At 40.7% G+C, this 19607-nt stretch overlaps 1 non-coding gene across 1 annotated transcript; it reads left to right on the top strand.

Annotated features, from left to right (window-relative positions):
• Window positions 1–6515: 6515 nt before the first annotated feature.
• Window positions 6516–6621, top strand: LOC133781108 (small nucleolar RNA R71). The gene has a single exon (XR_009869904.1). It is a non-coding gene; the product is annotated as a small nucleolar RNA R71 (small nucleolar RNA).
• The last annotated feature ends 12986 nt before the right edge of the window (window positions 6622–19607 follow it).

Raw genomic sequence — 19607 nt, 5'->3', positions numbered from 1 at the left:
TTAAGCATAGAAACCTAATTGCTACACAAGCCATACAAGTACTTTCGTCCAATATGTAACCTATGTCTATATAACGATAGCATATTCAATTCGCATCTTTTGAATTTTTAATCAAAATCATAAATCAAACAATATTGATCAGATATTTACTAGCATTAAGAAAACATTATATAGATTAGAATAAAGAAGAAGAATCAATAGAACATCATAATAACATTAAATAGAAATCCAAGCGACTACATAAACCCCTAGATAGAGGATTTAGTTCCTATCAAGCATGACTAAAACAACAAAATAATTATTCAGAAACATAAAATTCATAAGCTTGAAGAAGAAATAAAAATATGAAAATGCAGAAAAAATTGTCTCAGAATCAAATTTACTCTCTAAATTCATAATTAAAATCTGACCTAAACATAATTAAAACCTAAAGTATGATTTTATACTGAAAAAAATCAATTTCCTCTTTTTTTTCAAAGGCGGGCCACGACTTGGCCTTTCCTAGGTCGCGACCCGTGTCTTCTTTAAGCCCTTCAGCATCTGGTTAGGCTCTCCAGGTGTCGCAGCCCTCTAAACCCAAGTCGTAACCCGCATGTTGATGCGTCTCCTGGGTTTTGCCTCTGTTTCTTCTAGCACCGTGACTCTATTGACCAAGTCGCGGCTCTAATTCCTTTCAGCAAACCTTTAGCCTCTAACTTTGCTAGAGTCGCGGCCCTTAACACCATGATGCGACTCTAATTGTATTTTTTTTTTTTCAGATTTTAACCTTTCAACATCCTTCCTTCATCAAAAACTTATTATAACTCATCCTTAGCGCCACTTTAAGTCAAGCAACCACTGAAAGCTTCTTTTTTCCACCATTTCCTCTTCTTTTCACATTTATATCATGATTCATAGCACCTGCCTACAATAAAGACAAACACAGGCATAATCTTGCACAAAAAAAACAAAAAGACTCAAGATTACCATAAAAACAAATCTTAAAACGACACTAAAACAGAGTTATCAAACTCCCCCAAACTTACTCTTTGCTCGCCCTCGAACAAAGGACTCAAAACAAACCTAGACTCTAACAACAAAGACAATGCCAAACAACACCCACAACATGAATTATACCAACAACAACACTTATGCCTCAAAATCATAAATTTTAATCATATAATTCTCAAAAAACTACTCACAGTTTATGCAATCCAGAATTTCGATCAAAACACTCCATCAACACAATTAGTCTAGTAACATTTTGGATTACCAAGTCATGATCATTAAATAAACATATTTGAAATCAATTATGCTAGCCAAATTATTTCCAATCAATCCATTCAAACAAAATAATTACATAAGCTCACTTATTTGCTATTCTCCACTAATATTAATCATGATATGCATAAGAATCAATAGGACTTATATAGGCTTGCAATGATGGCTTACGTAAAGGTAGATGAGAAAGTAATTTTTAAACTCTCTATACTCTAAGCACATGACCCAAAATCACTGACTTTACTCCCATAGTAAATATAATCCCATAATCCCCTTTCTTGATTTTATTTAGAGAGAGATATAAAAAAAATTATTTTACATATGATAACTACACTCCCCCAAACTTATTTCTTTTAGATATTCATATTGGGAGGGTAGTAGTTTTTTTTCAATATATACTCTCTAATCTTTTGCACTATTCATTTTCTAATCCCACTATATTCACAAGTAAACCCCATTACAAATCAATCCCCATAACTCTTTTTTTCAATCATGTGCTCATAGTATATTAAGGATGGATATCTAGCCAAGTTTCAAATATTAGGCTTAAATAGTGGATTAGAATAAAAGAAATACAATGTTAAGCTCAAAAAGGGTTAATCAAAGGATCAAGTAATTTCAGGTTGGCCAGAAAAGCTCAAACGGTCCAAATGATAGCATAAATAATATTCTTAAGCATACATGATATATTTTTTCACCTCAAAGAAAAAGTGAGCAAGATCTATAATTGTAGAAAATAATTTCCACTTTCCATTCATCAATCCACCAACCAATTCCAGCAAGCATAATTGTAATGTCCCAAATTTCCTAATAAGGCTTAGAGCCTTGATTAGGGGGCCAGGATGGAAAATTATGGAATTATGTGATTATATGATATTTATGTGCATCATTATGTGATTATGTGAGTTATATTATAATATGACTTGATATGCATGTTTAGGTGTATTAAATATGCATGTGGGCCCATTTTTGTTTAATTGGGCAATTTTTCATAATTTGGCCCTTTATGGGTATATTTGGCATATATGTGGTATGTGGGTGGTACTGTATTAGCATATGGAAATGTTTGGGTTACTCAGCATGAGACGATCCTAGGGAGCAAGCTAGTAGGAAAGTCACAACGGGATCCATACTTAACTCGAAGTGAGTCAAGGAGTATTTTGTGTATTTAGCACATTACCGGTATATTGGTTAAGTGGAATAAATATTTGATGATAAATTGGAAGTTAGTGAGATCAGGAGGGAATTATGAGAATTTCGACTATTTTACTCCGGGGGGGGGGGGGGGGGCATTTTTGGGACCCTGAGCATTAGGATTTGCTTGAGGTTACTTAAGCTCGAAGTAACCTATTAGAATTATAAAAGAACGTTCTCTCTCTCGTTCCCTTTTCGACACCCGATTGCATTTTTTAAGGAAACTCGAGTTTTAGGACTCGAATTCAAGCAAGGATCGAGGCATAGCGATTCTAGGAAATATTAGAAGCTAATTAGCCGGAGGATTTAGTTGGGAAAAAACTCAATCTGAGGTAATCCAAGTTTTAAGTTTTAATTTTTAAGTTTTTAAACTTTGATTGGATTTTATGTTTTGATGATTTTTTAATTTGATTGAGGCTTAGGTTTTTTTGGTTTTGGATCATAGGGATGTTTGGGAACTTTGATTTTGGGATTTGGATATGTTTGGATAGGTTTATAGAGGATTTAAAATGAGAAAATGGAGGTTTTCTGGCTGGGTTCAAGGTCGAGTTGCGGCCCTGTTCTTAGGCACCGTGGTCGAAGCTTGATGAAACAGGTCAGTGGTACTGCTGGGCTATTTGAGCCACAACACCAGTTAAGAGCATCGCGGCGCTAATGTAGTCAGAGAAGGGCTTTGGGCCCTGACTTAAGTGGGGCTGCGACTCTAGTGTTTGGGGCTGCGGCTCAAAAGGAGAAAAGTGGCCAAAGTGGGTTTTTAGTCATGGGAACTTAAACCTACGGGCTCAGGATCGATCTTACTAGCTGGTTTGGTAGGATTCAATGTCCCGGAGGCTAAGACTTGGTCAAAAAGTCTTTATTTACTCATTTTTTATGGGATTTTATATTATGGTTGTGACTAGGTTATCGCTAGGGCTTGAAAACAGGATCGTGCTTGAGGGTCGTTCATTGGTAACCTATGCTTGGACCAAAGGTAAGAAAATTGCACCCAGTATGTGATGCATGTGATGCATATGATATATGTGATTAGGGAATGACATGAATATTGAATATGGAATCGATCAGAGCTTGAGTCTCTGTAAATGTGCATGATCATAATTATGCTGGTGATTGTTGAGTAAGCATGTTAAATGCCCTATATTTGGATATTTGACATATGATATAAGCCTGGTTGCATTGCTTACTTGTGAGTATCACTGACTCATTAGTCAGAAACGACATTGGTGTTAGTACTGGACGTGAAGTCTTGACTTATTAGTCATGATCGGCAATAAAACTAAGTGCTGGTCATATGGAATTGACCTGCGAGTCAAGAGCGGGATTAGCATATTGAATGCAAAGCTGAAATGATTAGATCTAATCAACATGAGCATTAAATGCCTGACCAACTCCAATGGTCGAAGAAAACTAAAGCGCTTGTCTAGTCTAAAGGCTAGTTACTTAGAGTCAGGGCCAAAAGGATCAGGCGACTGAAACGTCACATGACTTAGGGTGCATAGCCTCAGAGAATGACTCATTAGTCACCTACCCAGAGAGTGACTCATTAGTCACCTACCCAGAGATAGACTCATTAGTCATCTATTCAAGGAGCAGATCCCCAGAGATATTAGTCGTATATGTAGGGCGCAGAACCCCATAATCGTTTATTTGGACATGACTGCATGCATGAATAGGGTTATTACTGCTAGCCATGCTTATTATGATTTAGTGACATGTTATTATCTGTTTATGAGCATGTTGAGTTTTCTTGCTGAGCCTCGGCTCACGAGTGCTATGTGGTGCAGGTAAAGGCAAAGGAAAGTTGGACCATCCTTGAGTTGGAGAGCTTAGGTGACGATGTATACATATGCAGCTGCTCGACCACCACGGCCGAGGGTTTAAAGAGGACCTAGGGTTAAACCCTATTTTGTCGCTTAGGTCGGTTGATTGTAAATCTTGTACTGTAATTTTAACCCTAAACCGTTAATCACACTTAGTTACACGATTATGGCCAAATGACTCGGTTAGCGAGTTTAGCACTGTTTAAAATGCATAGCGTAACGGTCCCTGGGTAATAGGGTGTTACAATAATCAATATCAAAAACATCAATTTAAACATCATGACAAGATATTCAACAAATGTTGCATAAACTAAAATGAACTAACACAAATTTAAACATTGTGACAAGATATTCATTCAAGCACACAATTTTTTTTTCAGATTTCACTTTCTTTGGATTATACTCATAACATTCACTTTGTTCTCATTGGCAATTGTTGCCAACCATCATTCATGTTGGTACTAGACACACACTAAAATAAAAATCTACACCAAACAACTAACACAAACTAGACACACAAACACACAACAAAACGAACAGAAAATAAGCTCCCTCCCCCAAACTTAAGCTAAACATGGTCCCCAATGTTTAAAAATAAGTAAAGAAAGAAAGCTTACAGGTAACGAATCATGTCAAAATGGTGGTGGATCTGGGAAAGGATGCCAAGGTGGTGAATAAGGAAAACAATGCATGTCCTCCTCCTAGTTAGACCACCAGTAAACCAACTCATTTTGCATGTCTTCTTGGGATCGATGATAATTATGAAGCTCTCACAAATAATTATGGGTATGTTGGTTTTGCCAGATGATGTAATCCAATCTAGCCAATTGCAGATCCGGTGGAGCCTCAATTGCCACAAATTGAGGTTTAGCTCCTCTCCTCTCCTCTCCTCCTCAGCTGCCCTTTATTCTTCTGGTTGAGCATTGACATGGGCGGGTTCATTGGCGTTCGTCTTCAACTCTCACATGGCGGGGTTGTGGTGTAGATCGGTCCAAAGATGGGGCATTGAATTTAAACACAGAAGCTCGAGAAATGGACCCCATTGCTTTCCTATAAATATTACTAGGATATTTAGGCACCTCCCACACCTCACATAAATCGATAATCATTAAACCATGCCCCAAACCAGCAGTGGTGGTCATTCAGCATAAATCGCGGATACTAGTTCGTATAACTCGTCCAATGTCTACGGAAAGTCCCTTCATTATAGCATAGACAAGAGGACACCGATTAGTTCCCACTTCAGATAAGTGAGTGTCAGGCATAAGCCTCGCACTCACAAAGAGATTCCAAGCCTTCGCCACCTTATTCATTTGAAACCATCTGAAATGCTTCGGTTGTCTATCTTGCATTACAAAACTAGCACCGGGAATGCCTAATGTTTCAGCCACTTCAGCCCAATCAATCTCACTATGATAAGCCATCTTATAATATTCATCCTCCTCATGTGACAACATCGGTAATTTATATAATGCATCAATATTATCAATATAGCACTCCACCAATACCCCTCTCACAAAGACCTTCCTATTTACCACTCCTGGAAAATTAGCATAAAATTCATAAGCCATGGAGCAATTAGCCTTGGGCATTCGATGGTCCACAAAACTTTGCCAATTGTAACTTTGAATTTCAGCCTGAATTATGTCATATGTCTCTTGGAGATATGGTTAATCTTGATATTCATGCCTCGTTCTTGAATTACTTGACATTGAGACAACCTTTGATAATGGTCAAAGGCATCTTTACTAATGAATCGAGTAGGGTCAAATTCCTGAGGAGGGGTGGTGGTGGGGGGCTGGCTGTGGTTGTGGCGGTTGGGTGCGGGAAGTGGAAGTTACCAATAGCTTGTGCATGTTCCAAAGGCATACTGTTCACGCCTGTCGAGCAACTAATAGTGCTCGGACATTGCTCATAAGAATGTGGACCCCCACAAATCTCACAACTCATAACATTATGTCTTGCATGGCCTGGACGGCGAGGTTCTTCTGCTACAATTTTTTGGTTAGAGATGCCACTTGAACGATCAATAAAGCAATAGGATCGACCTCTAAGACTCCTACCACCTTCTTATTCTCACGCTCAGTGGGCCAATTGTAGTCATTCAAGGCCATCTCTTCAAGTAATTCATAAGCTTCATTAGCGTTTTTTCTCATAAACGCTCCTCCTGATGCTGCATCAATAATTGTCCTTGTATTTCCCCCCAAGCCATTATAAATTGTGTGCACCAGTAGCCACTTCTCTATTCCATGATGTGGGCACTTCCTTTGCAACTCTTTAAAACGTTCTCACGCATCATTTAAAGACTCCCCATCCAGCTGATGGAAGTTATTAATCTCTCCTCTATATTGAGCTGACTTTGCAGGAGGAAGATCTTTACTAAGGAATTTCTAAGCCAAGTCTTCCCAAGCGACCATAGAGTTGGCTTGTAATGAATTCAACTAACTCTTAGCTTTGTCTCTTAACGAAAATGGGAATAATCTTAATCTGACAACATCATTACACACACCGTTCATTTTGAATGTTGCACACAGCTCTAACTGGTACTAACCAGATCGAAGATCAACTCTTGAGAATTCCTTCTCACTCAGTATCTAAGCCTCGAGTTCTTACAACTCTACTAAGCCATTTAATACAATGCTCTCAATTCAACTCTATCCTTGGCACTAATCAAACCACCATTTTATCTCTTCATATTACAGAAATCCCAGCTAATCCCCTGAAAATACATTCAGGAATTCACAGACTAGTCCAACCTGTCCTGATCCCACTGACACAGTCTAGGTGGTATCCACCACACTAGCTAAGAGTTCCATGCATCTTTCTGCCATAAAACTCTAGCTCTCCATACAAATGCCATCAGCATGCCCACTTTATGCCTCTATATATGCAATAAACAAAGGAAAAGCATGGTACCAAAACCAATCAGCACAACTCATAAATAACAACTAGAAAACTGACCTGCCACTCCTAAGGAGCTAGTCTCAGTCCCAGACTCTAGCTTCTCTGGAATAAACACTCGAGCTGAAGTCGAGCTGTCTATCCTCCTTTGCTCAAGCTCCCTTAGCCTTGGGCAGTCCTTCTTGAGATGTCCAACCATGCCACAAGCAAAACATGACCTTGCTCAGCATTCTCCCAGATGATGCCTCTTACACCGAGCGCACTCTGGGTAAGGCTTACAGCTTTTCTTCTTGCTTACTCCACTAAGTGGAGGTACCACTATCTGAGCTCCATGCCTCGTGGCACTCTTTTCCTCGTCTCTGATGCTCTCAACAGCAAGAGCCTTCTCTACCACCTGAGCATAGGTAGAGACTTCATGCACTGGGGCAACTCTGATGCCCTGAGTTATTCCAGGATTCAATCCTTGAACAAACTTTTCCTTCCGATCTACATCTATGGGTACCATGTCTAAAGAAAACTTGGTCAACCCATTAAATCTGTTAACATACTCGGTTACTGATGCCTTTCCCTGAACGAGATTCAGAAACTCATTCATCTTGGCAGTCTTGGCCACATCACAGTAATACTTTTCATTAAATAACTGCCTAAATTCTTTCCAATCCATCACAGCTGTGTCTCGTGTCTGGGATATCACTTCCCACCATGTCTGGGCATCACCCCGCAATACAAATGTAGCACAGATCACCCTATCATGACCTACCAGCCCCATACTGTCAAGAATGGAACTGATCATGCCCATCCATTGCTCAGCTTTGAATGGATCTAGGCCTCCCTCAAAAGCTGGAGGGTAATATTCCTGGAATCTTCCACAGAGAAATTCCCATCTGCTCTCAACCCTAGGCTGAGCCAACCCTGGTGCCACTCCTGGCACAACATAGGAAGAGGTGCTCTCCAACAGATTCTGCTGTTGCCTCAAACACCTGCTCTCTTCCTCATGCCTCTGCAACCTTAATTGCAAATCTGTGACTATATGTTGAAAACTTTGAGGGGCAGATGAAGAACTCAACCCCTGGCTGAAATTCCTAGCCTCCCAATAACCACCACCAGGCCTCATTATCTGCCTTGGCTATAAACCTTCTCTGCAGTCAATAACTTGACCCATTAGACACAATGAGCATATCATGAGCTTTCCCCCACGGGATCAATCTTACCACACCACATTCACAAATCACTGCAGTGCTATAAACATTCCCATGGCATTTATACATCAACCAAAGTCCCTGCTCTTCCAATCATTCACACCATGCCTCAACTCAAGCATGCAAATATCACAATTATGTAATCATGGAGCAGGTAATCAAATGATCATATTCATAAATATATCCATGGATCATATAATCACATAGTCAAGAGCCAAGCTCTATCAGAATCTCATGCTCCCTAATGTAATGTGCAGGTAAAGCATTCACAATCTATTTAAGCAGCTAAGCACATAACTACGAAAATAGTTACCATTCCTTGAGTGAAGCTATCTTCAGTGATGAGTGTACATGCCTAGCTCATCTTCAGGAACACATAAACCATGGCATGCTCTAATACCAAAATTGTAACGCCCCAACTCCAGGGACCGCTACAGTGCACATTGCAAACAGTGCTAAGCTCGCTAATCGAGTCGTTTGGCCATAAACGTGTAACTAAGCATGATTAGCGGTTTAGGGGTTAAAAACTTTGGTTAAGATATAACGTTTCACTAGAACGTTTAATATATACATTGGGATCCCAAAAATATAATTTCAGAGTTTATTACAAGAAAGTGTTTACAACAGGCCGTTCTAAGCGACAAAACAGGGTTCAGCCCTAGTTCCACTTTCAAACCTCGCCTAAGTATTGGTCGAGCAGCTTCATATGTACACGTCATCACCTAAGCTCTCCAACTCAAGGATGGTCCAGCTTTCTGTTGCCTTTACCTGCACCACAAAGCACCCGTGAGTCGAAGCCCAGCAAGAAAACTCATATGCTCATAAACAGTCATATCATGATATCAAATCATATATGGCATGCCTAGCATTCATAGCTCTATTCAGCATACAAGTGAATTCAAACAGATGCTGGGGTATCCAGGATAAGAAGTCCTGGCCTTCTGATTGGAGGACTATCAAGTCAATCCTAATCAGATCAGTGTCGCAACACTTGAGGTTCTGGTAAACCATACTGAGTGACTGACAAGCAAGTCACTAATTCAAATGGAAGGGTGGTTGTTGGGTAAGCCTCTAACCTTCAATAGGTTCTGGTAAACCATGCTGAGTGACCAACAAGCAAGTCACTGGGGCCTCAGTGCCCAAAGCCATGCAAATGATGATCAAAATGATCATACAGAGCTCATAGCTTTGATCAGATGAGTGAATATCACTTTGAGGTTCCGGTAAACCTTACTGAATGACTGACAACCAAGTCACTAGGGCCCGGTGCCCATAGCCGTGTAACAACACCGTTACCTAGGCTTTCCTGCAATGGCTCTAAATGACTAGCCCTTGGCTAGATAAATGCTTGTTTATATTCATCGAACTTGAGGTCGGTCCTGAATTAATGCTCTTTGAGTCATTCAATGCAGAGGGTCGATTAGATCCAATCGACATAGCTTGCGCCAAACACACTAGGGTTGTCATGGCTAGTGAGTTATCACATTGTGACCAATGCCCAGTACCACTGCCGAACCTGACTAGTGAGTCACGGCTTCGCAGTTGATACTAACGCCTTTGCCAATTCTGACTAATGAGTCAGCCCTGTGTGACCAGTGCCCAGTACCACTGCCGAACTTGACTAATGAGTCACAGCTTCACAGTTGATACTAGCACCTTTGCCAAACCTGACTAATTAGTCAGTACCATGCACAAGTAAGCAATGCTATCAATGTGTATCATATGCCAATCATCCAAGAACAGGGCATTCAGCATGCTTACTAAACAGTTGCTAGCATAATTATGATCATGCACAAACACAGAGATTCAAGCTCTGACCAATCTCATATTCATCATTCATGGCATGCCCTAATCACATGTTTCTCGTGCATCACATGCATCGCACTTAATCACTCAGCATGCCTCAATGACAACCATATGGAAATGGGCAAGATTGCCAAGCATTCATTATGCTATCAATGTTTACATTTAAACATCCAACATGAATCAATCATAGCCATGCATGTCACACGTGGGGTGCAGTTTTCTTACCTTGGGTTCGAGCAAGAATTAGTAAAATAACGACCCTTGAGAACGATCAACTTTTAGTCCTTTAGCGGTCACCTAGTCATAACCAATTATAATCCATTAATAAAATAAATTAATAAATGTTTCACAATCTAAAACCACACTCCCGGGATCAATCCCCCACTCTGGGAATCTTAATATACTCAAACGAGGCAAAGGAACCAAACCCCGAGCCTTAAGGATCATTCCGAGCCCTAAAATAGGTTTGCTGAAAAATGGACTAGCGATGCAGCCCTACCAAATGGCGCTGCAGCCCTATCAAGTGGCACTGTAGCCCTAATAAATGGCATTGCAGCCCTATTTCCAAGTCAGAGAGCCCAGCTCTGAGCCCTGCCTAGCGCTGCTACGCCCTAAATGGCGCTGCTGCGCCAATAACAGACCAGAAACTTCCTGCTTCATCTTCTTTGCGATTTCTCTTGAAACCAAACCTCCAAACCAATCCCAAACATCATCAAAACATCAAACTCAATCCTTAAACCTCATCTACATCACAACCTCATCAAAACCCAAGCAACCAAACTCAAGAACTTCCATTAATTCTCAACTAACACATCAAAATTACCAACTGAAAGCTTAATAGAAAAACAGGGTATAGCTTAAGTTCTTGGATGAAACCTTACCTCAAGTTGGATTTAGACCCCCTTCAATGATTGAACCAAAGTCCTAAGCCCCCACCTTTGATCTCCTAGCATGATACCTCAAGTTGGCTCTCAAAAATTGAAAGGAAGATGGAGGGAAGAACATGTACGGGAGGGAGAGAAAGAGATGAGGTTGATGCTCTGTTTTACACTTTTCCACAGCTGTAATGCCCCGGATTCCCTAATGTAGTTTAGCGGCTGGATTAGTAGGCCGGGAGGGCCATAATTGTTTAATTATGCCATTAAATGTGTTTATGCATGTTTATGAGAATTATATTATAATATAATGTTAATTGTATGCATGTCGATGGTATGTGTTGAGACCGCATTATGATGTGGGTTTGTTCGAGCTATTCGACATGAGACGATCTTAGAATATTGATTAGCGATTTAGTCACAACAGGTTTAAGTGCCGGGACTTGGGTTGAGTCTCGGGGTGTTTTTGATGATTAGAGCGTTACCGGGGGATTAAGGGTAACGGGTTGTGAATTATTGGTGTTTGAGATTATTGAGGATAGCGAGAATTGGAGAGCGTTAATTATGATTAACGAGATAGGAGGGAAGTACTAAATATGCCCTTGGGAGCCTTTAGAAAGTATTAATTGACCTAGGGGTAAAATGGACATTTCACCCCTAGGATAGATATAACCTTTGACAGCTGAAGAAAGTGGAAAAAACAGAGTATGCAAAAGAGTTCTCCTGTACCTTCTTCTCTTCACCTTTCTTTGTGGTTTTTGAACCAATTTTGAGGATTTAAGCTTGGGAAGCAAGCCTTGGGAGTTTGGGAGTGTGTTCCACCATTGAAGACCATCATAAGCCGAGCTTTGGGTAAGTTTCTAACCGTGGTTTTCTCTGGTTTGCCCTGTTCTGGTTTTATTTTGCAGCTGAGATTTCTAGGGTGAATTCATGGTTTTGTTGGGAGTTTTGGCTAGGGTCCCCATGCTTGTGTTGTTTGGGGTGTGTTAGAATGGTTTTTGGGATCATTTGGCATCAAGAATAGGATTTGGAAACTTGGAAATCGAGTTAGAATCGAAGGAGTTGAAGAAGGTCGGTTTAGGGGAGATTGGGTCTGGAGGTAGCACTACAGCGCCCACCTTAGGGCTATAGCGCTCCTCAGGAGGCTTTCTGGCACTTGACTGGTTCTGAGTGTAGCGCTGGGGCGCTAGGGGTTGAGCGCTGTAGCGCTACCCTGTTCCTTCTAAGTCCCGTTTTGAGTGTTTTTAAGGGTTTTTGACTTGGGGTTTCAATCCTTAAGGCCCGGGATTGAATCTACTCACCGTGTGGGCATGTTTCGAGGTCCCAAGGGTGGTGCTTAGGTTAAGACCCTATTATTGTGGATTCTCATTAATGGAGGTTATAATTGGTTGTGATTAGGTAACCGCTAAGGAACTAAAAGATCGATCGTTCTTAGGGGTCGTCCTTATCATACTTCTCGCTCGAACCTGAGGTAAGAAAACAGTGTATGAATACAGTTGCACCCTGTATAGGTATATGACATGCATGGTTTGATATTGAGGCATGTTGGTTGACATATGTGGACATGGATTGCATATTAAATGCTAGTGAACGCTGATTACCTGTTTATGGCACTGACTAGTCAGTGACCAACTCTAAAGTCGATGATCGTGCATTGAATGGCTCTATGGCATTAATGCGGGACCAACCCTAAGGTCGAAGAACTTATAAGTGCTTGCCTGGTCTATGGCCAGATGAATATAGCCAAGGTATATGACCCCGGTGACCGTTTGTCACATGGCTAGGGGACGTTGTCCATAGTTTCGACTCTAGGGTCGAGAGGAAGGTTATGTTGGTGACTAATCACCATGCACCTGTCCTGATCAAACTTATGAAAGAACTTCTTATCAGTTAAGTCCTGGTGACCCTATCGTCACATGGCTAGAGGGAGCGATGCTCACTATTGTGACTTTTGGCTAATGTCACCTATTCGCTTGGACTGATAGTCCTGAATGGTTATTATGACTGTTGTTGATATTATGTCATGCTTTGTTGTGTTTTCTTGCTGGGCCTTGGCTCATGGGTGCTTGGTGGTGCAGGTAAAGGGAAAGAGAAGGTCACCCAACCCTGAGTGGAGTGCTTGGGCGATGTTGTGTACATACAGGGCCGCTTGACCACCACGGTCAAGGAGTTCTCAGAGGGACTAGGGGTTTACCCTATTTTTGCCGCTTAGGCCGGCGGAGATTGTAAATTTGAAACAGTAGCGACTCTTTTGTATTATGAACTACTTGTAAACATTTTAAAAGGCTCATGAGCAGTTTGTTTACTTAATGAAATGTACCCTTTCCTTTTTACTGGTTTTCCACCTTAACCTGATAATAACACTTAGATCACGTTTTTAACCAAAGGACTCGGGTAGCGAGTCAAATTTCCGGTTCACCGTAACTGTTCTGGGGTAACCAGGGCAATACAACAGCCTTCCAAACTAAATGAGCTGATATAAATCCTTAAGGTCAAAAGACCATAATGCCCCTAGGCCAAATAAATCCCTCTAAAGGCTTCCGAGGGTAAAACCGTCCTTTCCAACCTATACTGTTAATTATAATTAACGCTCTCCAATTCCCGCTAATCTCAACATTCTCAAATGCCAATAAATCATAACCCATTACCCTTTAATTCCCAGTAATGTTCTAATCATCAAAATGACCCCGAGACTCACCCCGAGCCTCGAACTTAATCCCGTTATGACTAGACCGAAAACTTGCATTCCCATGATCGTCTCATGCCGAATGGCTCGAACCAATCCACATATAATGTGGTAAAATTATAATTCACCCATACGCATGAAATAATACACAATCACGCCCCCAACGGCCAAATTACCAAAATGCCCTTGCAATTAAAATATGAGCCCATATGCATGCATTCACCATCATATAATAATATAATTCACATAAACATGCATATAATCATTAAATACCATAATAAATCAATTATGGCCCTCCCGGCCTCCTAATCAAGGTCCTAAACCTTATTAAGAAATTTGGGGCATTACATTGGCCTTTCCTAGGATGTGGCCCGTGTCTTCTTTAACCCCTTCAGCATCTGGTTAGTCCCTCCAGGCGTCGCGACCCTCTAAACCCAGGTCATGGCCCGCGTGTTGATGCGTCTACTGGGTTTTGCCTCTGTTTCTTCTAGTGTCCCGACTCTATTGACCAAGTCCCGGCTCTAATTCCTTTCAGCAAACCTTCAGCCTCTAACTCTGCTAGAGTCGCGGCCCTTAACACCATGCCACGACTCTAATTCTATTTTTTCAAATTTTAACCTTTCAACATCCGTCCTTCATCAAAAACTTATTATAACTCATCCTTAGCGTCACTTTGAGTCATGCAACCACTGAAAGCTTCTTTTTTCCACCATTTCCTCTTCTTTTCATATTTATCTCATGATTTGTAGCATCTACCTATAATAAAGGCAAACACAAGCGTAATCTTGCACAAAACAAACAAAAAGACTCAAGATTACCACAAAATCACATCTTAAAATGACACTAAAATGGAGTAATCACATGGATGATTGTGACAAGTCAATGAAAATAAATGAAGGCAGTTGGGATGAGGCCAACTAATAGGTAAACACATATGATTATATTAAAGTACATACGCTCATAACTTTTGCAAGGCCTCTGCAAAGGACAACCTCAACACTTTTTCGAGGAAGACTATTAAAAGCACGAGTCATCTTCTCATGGTTAACTATCTGGTCTAGCAGCTCTCGACTAAACTCGCTGGCAAGTCTTAAAGGTTCACTTAGGCCTCCAGTAGTCATTGTCAGACAAAATATTCTCTTTGGGGTAGAAAGTGGAACAAGTAGCTTCGAAGAGGCTAGGTTGCCCTCTTGGTCGAACGGTTTCGTCATGTCGGTTGGGCCAGTTTTTGTGACTTTGATCGGAGGGTTTACACTGCTCCCCTCACCAGCCTTCCTCTTCTGGGCAATTGAAGTGTTGAATTGCTTGAACATATCTGAATCTACAAAAAAAAAAAGTGGAAAAACTTACCAATCAACAAGAAAGGAAAATACAAAAAAGAACTAATTACAAGTATATAAAAGATTCTACCAAGGCCGTGTGCCTCTACCAAATCTACTATATCACAGTTATTCTCAAACTTATCTAAAAGCTTAATTGCCCAAGAGTTCTCTTCTTATCAATTGTTGTTTGACAAATTGAATTGTCTACCCTCATTAAACAAGTTAGCAGGATGGGTAGGCAAGTCATAAAAAGGAACAATCTTAGAGTTAACATCAGAAGAAGATGATGAACTATAATTACTATAGGTGGGAGAACCTGGATTGAGGATTTCGTCAAGGAAGTGATCATCATCTTCCAAGGAAGAGTTGACTTCTTTGGGGAGTTCAATATTTTTTCCCTTCCCATGTCAAACAGGAAAGATTGGACGATGAGACTCCTTGGGAGTGGGTTCTTTGATAACCATATCACCTAGTCGATGTGGTTGAGAAGATGGCTCAAGAGAGAACTGGTCGATGACCACCTCAGGATCTGGATACGACCGGTCAGTCATATTGACTTCGTTAGTTGTACTTCAAGCACCGACCTCTTGATCTTCATTTAATAATCCTACTAACTGTAACACCCTACTACCCTAGAGTCATTACCATGTGATATAAAATGTGCAATTAACTCACTAATCGAGGTTTTAGACCAAAAAGTATGATTTAATTAAAGTAAAGACTCATATAATGAAACTTAAGTATAAAAAGGTTTGGACATTCATTAAAGTCATGAAAGAGTTACATTGGGGTCCTAAAAATATTGTTTAAAAAAAATTTACAACTCAAAAGTCAGTATACAATCGACCTAGGCAACAAAATTAGAGATTTACATAACGTTCCTCAAAACTACCCCAATCATGGCGGTCAAGTAGGCCAAACATGTACGCGCCACTCCATGCCCTCCAACTCATGCTTGGTCGACCTTTCCCTTGCCCTTACCTGCACCATAGAGCACCCATGAGCCAAGGCCCGACAAGAAAGCTACGCAAACATAGCATATAATAATTCATTTCAATAAATGCATAACCAAACAAAAACAGACAATTCACAACACTGGCCTAAGTCATTCCAGGTGCGTTACCATGCACTAGGTTCACGGTCTTAACCGAGCGGGTGAGTACAGCACCCTGGATGGCCATGCCATGGTGGCCTACATTCAGCATGCTTATTGCCATTCCCAGCTCTTGTCGATCCCAACCCTTGCCAATCCCAACCCTATCCAATCTCGACCCTGCCGATCAATCACAAACATATACATGACATAACAACTATAGACATTCATACATAACACTAACCACAGCTAATTGGGCCATGCCCTTCTCTACGGGCACAAACAGTTTTCTTACCTTGACTCCCGAGCTGAGCATGATCCCTAGTTCCGAGCCTTAGTGGTAAAACCTAGTCACAACGTAATAATAAATAACCATTGTAACCTAAACCAATTAAAAGCTTTAGTATGATGTACTAGCCTCTAGGACCTCGAATTCTAATAAATTGGGTAGTAGAATCCTTCTCGATCCCTTAAGTTTGAGTTCTCGAGCCTAAAAATCCTAACTGGCCAACATATTCCATTTGAGTTACGGCCCTCCTCAGAGGCCTCACAGCCCTCTACAAGTTAGAGAGCAGCCTAGGAATTTTCTTGGACACGCACTACAGTGCACCATGCCTAGCTTTGCGGCACTAAGGCGATTTAGCAAACCCCCCTTAGGTCTTCTGGGTTCATGCGGGTCGTGGCGCTCAAGAACAGCGTCGAGGCACAACCCCGCGAACCCAAAATTCCTGCAATTCCAGAAATCGCAAATCCTTCAAAATCCACCCCAAACTCGATTTCTAACCCATTTCAACCACAGAATTACACCAGCAATACAAAACTACCACAAAGCAGTCATCAAAAACCCTCTAAACACTTTCAAACTCATATCTCTAGGATTTCAACCAAAATACCAAAAACAATAAACTAAAAGCTTGAGGATTAAGATTACCTCCTGGAATTCGAGTTCTCCCAGTTGGATCCTTTAGTTGACAGCCTCTAATCCCCAAAGCCTAGCTCCCAATTCCCACCAAAGACAGCCCCAAGTTTGAAACTCAGCAAACTCCTTTCACAGACTTGAGAGAACCACTTGGAAGGGGGGAGAGAGAGAGGAATGTGTGTGTGTGTGTGTGTGTGTGTGAGAGAGAGAGAGAGAGAGAGAGACTAAGTGTTTCTCTTATTACTTCTCAAGGCTTTCTCCAAGTTTATCCTTAGCTTCAAAATGACCAAAATATCCCTAGGTCAACCCTTAGCCCCTTAATGCCTCCAAGGGACAACCCATCATTTGCCACATTCCCGCTAATTCCTCGAGTAGTGCTATAAATCCCCAATTAATCCTGACATACCACCGGTAAATAACTACCTGTTACCCAGTAAATCCCAAATACACACTGAGGTCCCAAAATACCCCTAGGCTCACCCCGGGCCGGGTATTTGACCCTGTTGTGACTATTCCGCTAATCCTCTCACTAGGCTTACCTCAGACCACACATATCAAATATATCTCCACAATAATGTGGTCTTACTCATATCACTTACATAATACATATATATACCCTCAACAGGTCAAAAAATTACAAATATGCCCTTATTGACTAGAACAGGCCCACATGCATATTTAATACACCTAAACATGCATATCTAGTCATATTATAATATAACTCAAACTACTAAATAATAATACACATGTATCATGATTAATCACGTAGTAATACAATTAAATCAATTATTTCCCTCCCTACACACTAATCAAGGCACCAAGCCTTATTAGCAAATTTGGGATGTTACACTAACCTTAAGTTGGTTAGGTTGATCAACTGCTCAACATCCTTCTCATCGTTGGTCATGTTGGCTAGGATCTCTGCTTGGTCATGCATCTCTCTGGTCAGAGTTGGTTGGTAGAAAGGTCCCGCATGGGTAAAAGCCAAGTTATTGGCTTCAATTTCCAAAGTAAGGGAGTATATTGTGTAATACTTACCATGGTTCGTCTTGAAATAGATACCGTGAAATTTAACCCCATTTTGCCTATGGAACAAGTGGAAAAACATGTGTTCTTGTGGATGGGGTTGCATTTGAAATCAAAGAGATAATACACTTCATGAGGGGTAGGTGGACTCCAATTCTTGAGATGGTAAAGAATATATAGAGAAAACAAAGCCTGTACCTCTTTCAAAGCTATTTGTAATGGGGAGACATTGAAATAATCTGCTACCAAACGAAAGAAGTGATGTAGAGGAATGGTTGCTCCTGCAAGGATGTGGTATTTTGACTAGGCGTAATAAACTCCACCGGGGACACACTATGTTTACTCCCTTAAGGCCGTAAGATTAAGAGTATCTCTCAACGACCCTAGGAGTTAATTTGGTGGCCTTAGCTGCATACCAAGATGGCTCGTTGTCTTCTAATTTCCTTGGTTTAGGGACAGCCGCATTCCGAATCTATGTTGCAAATACAGGAGAGTCTTTTTCTTTTGTTTCTTAGGATTTTGCACCGGTCAAGAGGTCTGTGAAGAAGCTTAAGTTTTAGCCTCCTCTACTGGCTATTCTTCCACTTGAGGCTCCTACTCTTTTATCTTTTCCACTACTGAGTGAGCTATATGAGGGTCCTACTCCTGAGGTAGCCGAGTAGTCTTTTTTAATCTCAGCATAGGTTGGCGTTGCGATTGTTGTTTGAGAAATTGTTCCTCGTGGAGAAAATATAAGGTCGATCGGGGAAGAATCTTCTTCAATCGATGAAGAAAGTGTTCGAGATTCCTTCTGCTCAAAGATTTTGACAAAGAGGAATCACTACTCCGAGGGTTAAGACTTGACTCAGGGTGCGAAGAATCGGAGTCTGTTTGCTTGTCTCCTCCCTTGTAGTCATAATGATTCATCTACAAAAAATAGAGGGGAGGTGAGTAAACCAAACAAAGAGGGTGTGTGCAAAATAGAAAATAAAATAAAAATTGTTGTTCCGTGAAAAAGTTAAGGTTTTACCCGAGTCGTGTGCATTTATTTTCAACAAGAAATAATAGCTGCTCAGTGGGAAAACTGCCAGTTTTACTTGAGCAGAATGTATGGTTTTAGCAAGCAACCGCTTGGTGTTTCGTCCGAATGAAACATCTATATTCAAATTATGGAATTCTCTGCCCAGTAGTAAAACATCAAGTCTTACCCGAGCAGCGTGATAAATGGATCAAAAAGGTGAATTTGACAGTTTTTACAAAGCTTCTCAAGGAGCCTTCGATGTTCTTCAAGAACTCAAAGGCCCGAAAACTAAAACAAGGATTTTGGGTCATTTTTTCATGAAATTTCAACAAATCAGAAGCAAAATTGCTTAACCCAAAGCCTAGGCTCCATCTGGTCATTATCAAAATACTATTTCTACCCAGATTGGTCCAATAAATTTTTAATAAATTTAAAGGTTAAGGCTTCGGGTTTCAGAGGCTTTAAACAAAAAAAAAATCTAAAATTTTAGGCTAAATATGCTTAAAAAT

The sequence above is a fragment of the Humulus lupulus genome, chromosome 5, assembly GCF_963169125.1.
Source record: "Humulus lupulus chromosome 5, drHumLupu1.1, whole genome shotgun sequence".
In the NCBI taxonomy this organism is placed as follows: Eukaryota; Viridiplantae; Streptophyta; class Magnoliopsida; order Rosales; family Cannabaceae; genus Humulus; species Humulus lupulus.
The sequence above is the reverse complement of the archived record's forward strand: the minus strand, read 5'-3'. Positions and strand labels throughout refer to the sequence as shown.